The 13,056-nt window shown below is 43.4% G+C and overlaps 1 protein-coding gene across 10 annotated transcripts in view; it reads right to left on the reverse strand.

Moving 5' to 3' along the window:
• Window positions 1–13,056, reverse strand: part of LOC133747810 (zinc finger protein 585A) — a 97,272-nt gene that overhangs the window by 66,418 nt on the left and 17,798 nt on the right. The gene's annotated exons all lie outside the window — the stretch shown is intronic.

Consider the following 13,056-nt stretch of genomic DNA (forward strand, 5'->3'; position numbering starts at 1 on the left):
CAGGGTTGATGGGTTACCTTATAAAGCTGATTTCCTGTAAGCAGTTAAAAATTGAAAATCTGAATTGGGTCTTCACTTTAGAGAATAAGATAAAAAGATCCTTTTAAGGATACAAAAAAGGGGCCGGCGCTGTGACATAGCGGGGTAAACCCACCACCTGCAGTGCCGGCATCCCATATGGGCGCCAGTTCAAGTCCAAGCTGCTCCTCTTCCAATCCAGCTCTCTGCTATGGCCTGGGAAAGCAGTAGAAGATGGCCCAAGTGCTTGGGCCCCTGCATCTACATGGGAGACCCAGAAGAAGCTCCAGGCTCTGGCTTCAGCTCAGCTCAGCTCTGGTTGGTGTGGCCATCTGGGGAGCAAACCAGTGGACTGAAGACCTCTCTCTATATACCTCTGTGTAACTCTTTCAAATAAATAAATCTTTCAAAAAAAAATTAAATAAGGAGCCGGCATTGTATCAGCAGGTTAAAGTCCCAGCCTGCAGCGCTGGCATCCCATATGGGCACCAGTTTGAGTCCCGGCTGCTGCTCCACTTCTGATCCAGCTCTCTGCTATGGCCTGGAAAAGCAGTAGAGGATGGCCCAAGTGATTGGGTCCCTGCACCCACATGGGAGACCCAGAAGAAGCACCTGGCTCCTGGCTTCGGATCAGCTCAGCACTGGCTGTTGCAGCTATTTGAGGAGTGAACCAGTGGATAGAAGACCTCTCTCTGTGTGTCTCCACCTCTCTTTCAAATAAATAAAATCTTTTTTTTTTTTTTTACACAGTGAGAGAGAGAGAGCAAAAGGTCTTCTTTCTGTTGGTTCACCCCACAAATGGCCACTAAGGCTGGCGCACTGTGCCGATCCGAAGCCAGGAGCCCGGTGCTTCCTCCTGGTCTCCCATGCGGGTGTAGGGCCCAAGCACTTGGGCCATCCTCCACCGCCTTCCCAGGCCACAGCAGAGAGCTGGACTGGAAGACGAGCAACCAGGACAGAATCTGGAGCCCCAACCGGGACTAGAACCCGGGGTGCCGGCGCTGCAGGCGGAGAATTAGCCTAGTGAGCCACGGCGCCAGCCAATAAAATCAAGCTTAAAAAAAAAAAGATATAAAAATAGTTCAGCAAATTTGAGTGAACTAAAGACCTGTATATTCTCAGTTGATGTATTAATCATAAAATTTCACTACAGGGTAATTTTTGCTTAGTTTGATACAGAAGAGTAGAAAATAAAGTTCTAATTTCTGCTTAACATTTTTTCTGAATTTTTTTAAATGGCCTTAGACATTTTTCCTCTCCAGAAAATTTGAATATTAAGAAAACCCTTATATATTCTGAAAGTTATGTTGGCATGATTTATTTTTATATAGAGAACTTTAAAAATAAACGTTAAGTTTGTGTATATAAAATTGTTGACATCAGTTATGTCTTTCCATATTTTTATCTGGACTTAAGGGATGTATTAATTCTGTATTTTTCCAGATTCTTTGTAGCTTTTTAAAGATGTTTACATTATGTAGATCTTGAGCTGTCCTTTCTTAATATAAAAGTTGGTATAATTTTCTTAATTTGGGGTCTGGTGCTGTGGTCTTGTGTGTGTGTGTTTGTCTAATAAATGACTTTAAAAAAAATAAGAGGTCTTCAGGGCTGGCAAGCTAAGTTGCCACCTACAATGCTGGCATCCCATATCAGTTCGAATTCTTGTTGCTCTGCTTCTGATGCAGTTCCCTGTTAACACAAGTAGGAAAGCAGCAGAGGATGGCTCAGATACTTGTGCCCCTGCCACCCACATAGAAAACCTGTATGGAGCTCTCTGTCCCCGGCAGGAGCTCTTGCCTGGACCAGATCTGTCAGTTGTGGTCATTTGGAGAGTGAATCATAAGGTGAAAGATTTCTTTCTCACTTGCTTTTCCCCTCTAATAAAATAAATAAATCTTTAAAAAGCAGCAGCAAGTCTACTTTACCTAATGTCCTAACTTAAAAAAAAAACAAAGCAGATGAAGAGGATCACACTAGAAATAAACTGTCACACAACAGAACACTTTCAATATAATTCAAGGAATTCACTATAAAATCACTTAAAATAATTAGGGATAAAAGAGCCAAGAAGTAATATTTAAAAAGATAAGCTAAGGAAACAGTTATGGACATATTTGAAAAATAAACTGGTAAAACTCAGTAAAGAAGTGCTAAGGAAAAAAAGATGTTCTCCCTGAAAACAATTAAAGAATCCTGCTAAATCACAAAAGGTAGCGAAGAGCACATCAAGTGTGCATTATTCACAGTAGAAATTTAAAAGATACCGTGTTAAACAGATTAATTTCATCCAAGAAGTTAATGCTATAAAGATAATGCTTAAAGAAAAAATAAAAATGTATCTAAGTATTTCAAATTGCTAGAAGGGTCAGAAAAACAATGCAAACCCACAGATGATATAGAATGATATATAAAAGCGTTCATATCAGAAGTAGAACATAACCTGCACCTTTCCAATGCTAAAAAGAAACAATGCAAAAGGACCCTGACAGTGACAATAAAAGGATGAACAAGGGTATTATTTGGAAATGCCAGCAGAGAGGAAACAACAGCTTCTACTTAATATTAGAGCTGAATTCTAAGAAAAAAATATTAAACATGACAATTTAGAATGAATTTCTATGTCATTACAACCACTTCACCAAATTACATAGCATCAAAATTTATAAACAAAAATTACAGGAAAATATTTACCGAAACACACTTATAGTAAGAGATTTTAAATATCTCTCAGCTCTATAAAATAAGGTAGAATAACAAACAAGTAATACTATAGGAAACTTGTAGCAAAGGTATCTTACAGATACCAAGTTCTACATCCTGGAAACAGCACCTACGTGACATTCAGAAATATTAAATATAAAATTTACAAAAGTCCTAAATGATATTCTAATAGGCAAATAAATCTAATAGTCATCTTATTTATGAAAAATAGGATTTTTTGAAATGAAAATAACACCTAGGAATTAAAATGTGATAGATGGCAATTAAAGATTTGGTAGGAAACCTAATTTTCTAGCAATTCACCCTTTTTGTGTTTTGAATTTATTTGCATGAGACAAATTGTTTTTCTGAATTATATGAATAATTACTTCAGTTTTTTTTTTTTTTTTTTTTGACAGGCAGAGTTAGACAGTGTGTGTGGTTAGGCAGAGTGTGTGGTTCACCCCACAAATGGCCGTTGCAGCTGGCACTGCACCAATCTGAAGCCAGGAGCCAGATGTTTCTTCCTGGTCTCCCATGTAGATACAGGGCCCAAGGACCTGGGCCATCCTCCACTGCACTCCCGGGCCACAGCAGAGAGCTGGACCGGAAGAGGGGCAACCGGGACAGAACCGGCGCCCCAACTGGGACTAGAACCCGGTGTGCCGGCACCGCAGGCAGAAGATTAGCCTCGAGCCGCGGCACTGGCCATATTATTTCAGCTTTGCTATATAGCTATCTTCTAACATACAATGGTTTATTATTTTTTCAAGATACCTTATTTTAGTTTTGACTTCTGCTGAGTGAGAAAACAGTGTTTGCTTCACACTTCCCGCTGATAAATTGTATTAGGGTACTGTTTTCATCTACTCTTGAATGTAGTTAATTAACAACTTGGACATCAGAACCCATGTTCATAATTTATAGTTCTTTAAATAACCTTTGATTTGGGCATCAGATTAACACTGTCCATAAAACAAAAACCAAACACAAAGTAGGAAATAATTTTAGGCATTATCTTTTACCCAAAACTTTGTAATAAAGATATAACTTTAAACGCATGACGTCTTTCCATCATTTTGACTGTGCTGAAAGTGTTGAATCAACATTTTGATCCCTTCAAGGGCTTCTGAACCATATTTCTTATCAATTTTTTTTTTTTTTTTGGACAGGCAGAGTTAGACAGTGAGAGAGAGACAGACAGACAGAGAGAAAGGTCTTCCTTTTTCCGTTGGTTCACTTCCCAAATGGCCGCCATGGCCGGTGCTGCGCTGATCCGAAGCCAGGAGCCAGGTGCTTCCTCCTGGTCTCCCATGCGGGTGCAGGGCCCAAGCACTTGGGCCATCCTCCATTGCCTTCCCAGGCCACAGCAGAAAGCTGGACTGGAAAAGGAGCAACCGGGACAGAACCAGCGCCCCAACCAGGACTAGAACCCGGGGTGCTGGCCTTATCAATTTTTATATTTGTTTTTAATTTTTCCCCTTTTGCTTAGGTTTTATATTATTTGTATTATTTTATATAGTATTTCTCTTTTTTAAAAAAGATTTAATTATTTATTTGAAAGTCAGAGTTACACAGAGAGTGGAAAGGCAGAGAGAGAGAGAGGTCTTCCATCCAATGGTTTACTCCCTAACTGGTCGCAACGGCCGGAGCTGTGCCAATCTGAAACCAGGAGCCAGGAGCTTCTTCTGGGTTTGCCACATGGGTGCAGGGGCCCAAGGACCTGGGCCATCTTCCACTGCTTTCTGAGGCCATAGCAGAGAGCTGGATCCGAAGTGAAGCTTCAGGCCAGGGCATTACCCTGCTGCACCATAGCGCCAACCCTATATAGTATTTCTAAATGATTGTTTTAATGTTAGGTAGAGCAGTAACTGTATGTCCTATTTTATTATCACTGATTATATATTTCTTTACTCTCTTTTCTTGATCATCATCACATAGAAGCAACTTGTGTTGCTGTCAGACATCTTTATCAACTTATCCTCAATCCCTAAGAAACTGATTTCTTCTTTTATTGTTTTTATTCCAGATTGTTATTATACAATTATTGAGTTTTACCTTCTTTACTTTCTTCAGATGAAACCATGACATATTTTAGATCTTTTGTTCCTTCTCACACATCCAGAATTCCTTAAGGCATTTAAATCTATATTTCCCCCTTCTATCTAGTTTAACTTTACCACACAAATTTTAAAATATAATGCCTTATTTATTGAAATATTTTTTAAAATTTGGCTAAATATGAACATTAAATAAAAATGATAATTTTTAAGTACAATGTTTAGTAGTATTAACTAGATTCATATTATTGTATAAGTCTTTAATGCTTTTTTTTTTTGTTTGTTTGTTTTGTTTTGTTTTTTGACAGGCAGAGTGAACAGTGAGAGAGAGACAGAGAGAAAGGTCTTCCTTTGCCGTTGGTTCACCCTCCAATGGCCGCCGTGGTAGCGCGCTGCGGCCGGCGCACCGCGCTGTTCCGATGGCAGGAGCCAGGTGCTTATCCTGGTCTCCCATGGGGTGCAGAGCCCAAGCACTTGGGCCATCCTCCACTGCACTCCCTGGCCACAGCAGAGAGCTGGCCTGGAAGAGGGGCAACCGGGACAGGATCGGTGCCCCGACCGGGACTAGAACCCGGTGTGCCGGCGCCGCAAGGCGGAGGATTAGCCTAGTGAGCCGCGGCGCCGGCCAAGTCTTTAATGCTTTTGGTCAGAGAATAGAATCAACATTATAATTAATATTTGTAATATATTTTGTATGTCTCATAAAACATTGGTAGCAATAATATGACTTAAACCAGTATCGTCAAAAAAAAAAAAAATAAGGAATGGAAAATGATTGACTCAGAAACAAGATCCAAAACCTAGGGTTGCAAATTTTGGAATCAACCAAAAGGAATTTAAGATGATAAATAAATCTTTTAAAAAATAAAATAAAATAAAGCAGGGCCCAGCACTGTGGCACAATGGGTTAAAAGCCCTGGCCTGCAGCACTAGCATTCCATATGGGTGCTGGTTTGATTCCTAGCTGCTCCACTCCTGATCCAGCACTGCTATGGCCTGGGAAAGCAGTGGAGGACAGCCCAAGTCCTTCGGCCTCTGCACCCTCGTGGGAGACCTACAAGAAACTCCTAGCTCCTGGCTTCAGCTCAGCTCCAGCCATTGCGGCTAATTGGGGAATGACCAGTGGATGGAAGAAGACCTCTCTCTTTCTGTCTCTACCTTTCTCTCTAACTCTGTCTTTCAAATAAATAAAATAAATCTTTAAAAAAAAAAAAAAGGAATTTAAGACAAAAAACAACTAAAGGGATAAAGGACGGTTCATACTTAAAGAAATATATACAAATAACCGTAAAAACTGCTAGCATTTAATAACCTATCTTTGAACTCTATTAAGTAAGTGAGAACAGAATAAATATATCATTGCTATTGTATAAATTTCTCTCAAAATAACTGATCAAAGCAGACTCCTGTAAGGTTTACCAAGGTTCATCTTGTAGCATTCCTTTGGCACCAAAGAGCCAAACTGTAACATTTTTTTTTTTTTTTTTTTTTTGACAGGCAGAGTGGACAGTGAGAGAGAGACAGAGAGAAAGGTCTTCCTTTTGCCGTTGATTCACCCTCCAATGGCCGCCGCGGTAGCGCGCTGCGGCCAGCGCACCGCGCTGTTCCGATGGCAGGAGCCAGGTGCTTATCCTGGTCTACCATTTTGTCTATTCAGTCTCGGCTTTGAATGAAGATGACATTATCTCTGACAGGCCAGTGTTTTCTTCAGGATTCAAGCACCTTTCAATTCCAGGTTCATTTGTGTGGCAGCCCTCAGAATTCAAAGGTATTCTGATCTTCCCACAATCCTTAAGGTAGGATGTTAAGTTAAAGCAGCCTTTGACAGCTGGGAGTTAGCCTGGAACTATCAGGTAGGCCTCAGTGTTGCTAAGAGCTAGACTGGCAGGTTTCATCTGTGGTGTTACACAAAAGTAGTATCACAGATAAAAAATAAAACCACCTTATGCACATAGTGCTAGATAATATCAAGGCTACTCTAGGATCATATCAGCACAGACAAAAGTCAGAAAACTGTTCAAACCACAAAAAAAATCATTTCTGGGGGCCGGTGCCATGGCTCACTTGGTTAATCCTCCGCCTGCGGTGCCGGCATCCCATATGGGCGCCGGGTTCTAGTCCCGGTTGCTCCTCTTCCAGTCCAGCTCTCTGCTGTGGCCCGGGAAGGCAGTGGAGGATGGCCCATTTGCTTGGGCCCTGTACCCGCATGGGAGACCGGGAGGAGGCACCTGGCTCCTGGCTTCAGATCAGCGCAGCACCGGCCGTGGTGGCCATTTGGAGAATGAACCAAAGGAAGGAAGACCTTACTCTCTGTCTTTCTCACTGTCTAACTCTACCTGTCAAATTAAAAAAAAAAAAAAAATCATTTCCTTATTCTAACACAACTAACTGTGGCTTCTTTACTATGGAGTCAGCCTCACTCCATTCTTCATTCTTCTAGTAAAAAGTACCAACACACTCATTCATAAAACTGCAAAACAGGAACAGAAGCAGAGGTTCACTAAGATTCAGCTGAGACTCCCACTACATTTGATGAAACCCTGAAATGAAATTTTTCTACCTTTTATGCATCCAACAGAATAGGAAGACATGACAAGAATGGCCACTGTAATGCTGTTTATTTTACCAAATAAACAATAAATAAGATGCAAAAGTATGTTCAATGTATAATTTTTCATGAAATCAAAAGAAAAACAATGTTGTAGTTGTTTGTATTTGAATACAGAACTAAGCAGTTAAAAAAAAAAACTAAGAAAACATGTACTGGGAGAAATGGTCAGGGTGGGGACACAGGTAGGTGAACCACATGTGGTGGAATGAGAAGCCCATGCCAAGATGGCCACTGGCAAGTGAGCATCAGTTACTCAGGAATGGCTTCGGAAACCCCTTGGGAAACCACCTGGCAGTGGAGCCTGCCTGGCAACAGGCTGTGATTGGTTAGGGCAAAAACTGCCCCTTGACCGAATTGGTAGCCTCAGCTATATAGGTTGCTGCACCAATTGAAATAAATGAGCCTGTGGGCTGCTTGCCTCTGGCCTGCTTTCACCTGACTCCCGGGGTCTGTGTGGTAACTCCGCGCCTCTTGGCCCCACCACGCTCCTCCTCTCAGAACGAATCCACAGCAACATCTGGTGCCAATGTGACTGCGTGTTGGACTCAGTAAGGTCCCTCCTTGATTTCGGCAGAATTCGGAACCAAGTCATCTCCCCTCACTCAAGAGAGAGGACACTCAGGAGACACCATGTGGGCATACAGTGTTGACCTAACGAATCAAGGAAGTCCCCCACTAAGCACAGGACATACTTATGATCTGATACAACACTGTCTGTTCGTCTAATGTAGGGAACCCCCTGAATAGTGCCATCAGCCGCTGAGGTGCTAGGAATTTGTGTAGTTATGGCAGTAGTGCTGTGGGTGTCTTTCCTTTGGCTAGAGCTGCTGTGGCGTGCTGCTCTTACGTACTCAAACATGGGAAAGATAGCCTCCTCTCAGAAGCCCACATAGATTACCAAACACAATGAATCTGTGAGTGAAAAGAGCCTGACACTCTAGGCCTCTGCCTCATAAGTAACAGCTGATGACTTAGGGAGAGAGAGCTCTGACAGTGAAAATGACAGTCGACAATGCAGCAATGCCTAGTCAGCCATCCCCCAAATATCCGTGGGAGGAACTTAGATGATCTTGAGGCAATAATCCATGCAAGGTCATCCCATCTGCACCCAGTAAGGATCCCCACATTTGTGGCAATCCCTGGGCACCCCAGGCTCTCAGGGCAGCCGCTAGACCCCATCCCACCTGCATGTTTGCTGTTAATGTAGGAGTGAGTAGACGCAGAATTCAGGCCCTGGATTCCAACACCTTTAAATGACCTCACTATGCTAAAAAAGGCTTCTCAAGAGTAAGGCCCAGGCCGGCGCCGCAGCTCACTAGGCTAATCCTCCGCCTGCAGCGCCGGCACCCTGGGTTCTAGTCCCGGCTGGGGCGCCGGATTCTGTCCTGGTTGCTCGTCTTCCAGTCCAGCTCTCTGCTGTGGCCCGGGAGTGCAGAGGAGGATGGCCCAAGTGCTTGGGCCCTACACCCGCATGGGAAACCAGGAGGAAGCACCTGGCTCCGGACTGGTGCAGCGCACCGGCCGTAGTGGCCATTTGGAGGGTGAACCAACGGGGGGAGCGGGAAGACCTTTCTCTCTCTCTCTCTCACTGTCTGAACTCTGCCTGTCCAAAAAAAAAAAAAATTATATATATAAAAAAAAGAGGCCCTGACTCTCCCTACTTTGAACAGGTGCTCACACAATGGGCAGCGAACCTTCCAACTCATTTTGACTGGGTTACACTGCTCAAAGCATGTTTGTTGAGACCACAGTTCTTACAGTGGAAAGCCTCCTAGGAGGAAGAGGCTGAAACTATGGCAAGGAATAATGCTGCCTATGGAACAGCAGTAACCTTTGATATGCTTACAAGCCGTGGCACCTACACATATCCTCATGAACAGGCCCACATTGGAGTAGTTGCCTATTTTGGTCAGGTTAGAGATTTGGCACTTAGAGCCTTAAAAAATATAAATCCTCCTAATGATAGTTAGCTCTTTAGAAACCTAGTTCAAGGCCCAGGCAAATGGTTCCCAGATTTCCTTGCCAGAGTCTTGGAGGCAGTGGAGAAAATATTACCACTTGGCCCTGATCAAAACAATCTGGTCACACAATTAGCCTGGGAAGGTGCTACCAAAGAGGCAAAAGCTGCAACCGCCCCAGTCTTGTAATAAAGACTTTTCTAAATGGATAGTAGCTATAAAGGAGGTAAACTCTGCTGATACACACATACAGGCCCTAACTACAGCCATTAACATACTGAACACAAGGAAGTCTAATGATCCTCTGGTTTGTTGGGGATGTCAGGATACGGGACACTTACGGCGAAACTGGCCAAATGCTGACAGACGCGGTAAGCCCAAAATGCCATGTCTCAGATGTAAAAAAGGCTTTCATTGGGCAAGATTGCAAGACTAACCCTTTAAACTCCCAGTGCGGCGGCCCTCAGCCCAGCAAGTAAGAGTGAGTTCTACCACCATTAACTGGTCGATGCCTATCTTCAATCTGAGGTCAAAATTAACCCTATATTTAGATGACACTGCATTTGTGGGTTTAATTGATAGGGGGGCAGATGCCATTGTCTTGAAAGCTAGGGATGCAAGGAAAATGCAACACTGGAAGACAGTGCCTGGGCCAGACCTCCAAGGTGTTGGAGGATTAAAATCTGATCAGGCCATCACGCCTGTAACGTGGTGAGATGACAATGGAGATACGGGAACCATCTTTCCACTAGTTGCTGAGGTTTCCATGACCTTATGGGGGAGAGATGTGTTCTCACAAATGCAAGCGGTCCTTACTATGGATCATAAATCTCCACGAGCCAACAGCTTTAATGGAGAGCCTACAAGTAAGATTCACCCCCAATTCTAGGGGCCACTGCTCACCTCATACAAAAGCCAGGCCCAATCCCCATTGAATGGGAAAAAACAGGAAACATCTGGGTAGAGCAGTGGCCAATATTACAACCCAAACTTGGCATCCTTAGAGAATTGGTATAGGAACAATTAGAAAAGGAACACACAGAGCCCTCCACTAGCCCTCACAATACACCCATTTTTGTGATACCAAAGAAACAGGGAAAATATAGGCTACTACAGGATTTGAGAGCCATCAACAAAATCATAAAAAAGATGGGAACATTCCAGGCTGGCATTCCCCATCCAGGGGCCATTCCTAACGGATACCACATAGTTACCATTGATATCAAAGATTGCTTCTTTTCCATTCCCATCATGGAGGAGGATAAGGCCTACTTCGCCTTTACAGTATGGGAGCCCAATTTCCAGCTCCCCGCAAAAAGATTTCAGTGGACAGTACTCCCACAAGGCATGAAAAATAGCCCTGCCATTTGCCAGATACGTTTCTCATGCGACCAGCACACTTAAAGATCAGTGCTTGGTCATACATTATGTGGATGATATCTTACTTGCTCACAAAAATGCAGCAACTCTGAATGCCTGTCTAAGTGAAACAGTAAGAAATTTACAATTCCTGGGTTTGTCTATTGCCACAGGAAAGGTACAACATTTTCCTCCCTTTCAATTCCTGGGTTATCAAACCTCCTCCCATATATCTCCAATGGGCCCAAAACTAAAAGTCAAGCACAAATACTCACTGAATGAATTTCAGCAACTATGCAGCCAAATCAGTTGGCTGAAGCCCTTCCTTCCCCTAACACCTGCAGAGCTTACACCGCTATACAATTTACTAAGGGGAATAGCCCTTTCTCAAAAATCACATTGATATCAGCAGCCGAATCCACTGTAGAAAAGATCAACACCCAGTTGTCAAGTTTAAAAACCTTTAGATATGACCCTTGGGTGCCTCTATTTGCCATAACCCTGTCTACCCTCAAGGCCCCCTTAGGAGTTATTTGGCAACAACACGGACCACTTTTTTGGGCTCACATAGCCTGGAGCGAGTATTGAAAAATAGTTAACAAAGTAGATGCCATCCTTATGATGGGACTTAAATTAAGCTATTATGCCAATAAGATAGTTAACACAGAGCAAGACATAGTTGTCCTACCCCTATCACAATTAGAACTATCCACATTGGTGCATAATAGCACACTCTTTCAAACTTTAATGATACATTTCCCAGGACAGGTTGACAATCACCTGCCGGCGGACAGGCTACTCCACACATTACAAACCTTAGAAATAGACTATCCAAAACTTGCTTTCCCTGCTAATCAACATATACCCCTGGCACCATGTGTGTTTAACAGACGCCAACAACTCTCTGTTTGGAATAGTGATCAAATCCTCCACAGAAAAAGATCCATGCAGAACCCCACGGGGGATCAGTACAGTTGGGAGAAATACGGGAAATAGTCAAGGTTCCACTCCTTAGCCAGGATGGGCTGGTAAATATATTTTCGGACAGCAAATACTCAGTACAGGTAGCAAAGACTTTAATCCGACCAATAAACCTACTGACCAGATGTTCACAACACTTAAAGAGCTAACTGACAATAGAAAACACCCATGGTATATCTCACATGTAAGATCACATACTGGGTTACCTGGCTTTATTTTCCAAGGCAACGAAAAGGTTGATCGTCTTATCTCCTGCAACACAGCTTCTTTGACACCTAGAACAAGACTGTATTCTACACCAAAAATTTCATATGTCAGCAAGCAACATAAAATCACTTTTCCCAGAGCTAACAATGAGCCAATGCAAACACCTAGTGCACTCTTGCAAGAATTGTGCCCCCCTCGCCCCATTAGGCCCACTGCAACAAGCAGGAGTGAACCTGTGAGGCCTTGCTCCTAATAAGTTCTGGCAAGTGGAAGTCACCCACATTAACTCCTTTGGTCAACTTAAGTTTGTCCATGTGGTGCATTTGCAACAGTCCAATCCGGAGAAAAGGCTAGTAATGCGATAAAGGCGGTTAAGTCAGCCATGCTGGTCCTCGGTGTCCTCTGGACCATAAAGACTGATAACGGGCCAGCGTATACATCACAGGAATTTAATTCCTTCCTGAGGTCCTGAAACATACAGTCTGCCACAGGTATCCCATACAACCCACAGGGACAGGCAATCATTGAAAGAACTCATAAGACGATTAAAGATCTCTTACAAAGACAAAAAAAACAATCATATGCCCCCAGACCCACAGCTTGCTTTGAGGTCCTTTTCACTATCAATTTTATTACTCTTGATTCCCAAGGGATCAGCCCAGCTTATAAATACTGGGGATCCTTTCCATCTCAGACCCCGGACCCTATGGTTAGGTGGAAAGACCCCTGACAGGAGAATGGAAGGGACCACACCCTCTGCTAACCAAGGGCCAAGGATATGCTTGTGTCTTTCCAGAGAATGCGGGACAGCCCATTTGGGTACCAGCCAGAAACATCAAGCCTGCAACTGACAGCCAACCAGAACCAGTTGAACAAGACTGAGAGTCACCTTGTTAGCGGACGCATCTGCTACCGATTGTCAAGCTGCTGCCCTCTCATCTTACCCTGAGGAACTGCCCATAGCCACATCCGCTACTGCTTTATACCCCACTTAGCTCTGGTCAGCCACTCGAATGGCCCATAGCCTGTGTGTGGTCACACCATTCCTGATTACCATTGTTCCTCATTCCTACCCCTATCTGAGCAAGCATGCCAGTGGTCTCCCATTTTGAGGGCTGGTTAGTCAATGACAGGTAAGATCCCCTGGGGGACAACCTAAGAC

This window comes from Lepus europaeus, chromosome 19 (genome assembly GCF_033115175.1).
Source record: "Lepus europaeus isolate LE1 chromosome 19, mLepTim1.pri, whole genome shotgun sequence".
Lineage (NCBI taxonomy): Eukaryota > Metazoa > Chordata > Mammalia > Lagomorpha > Leporidae > Lepus > Lepus europaeus.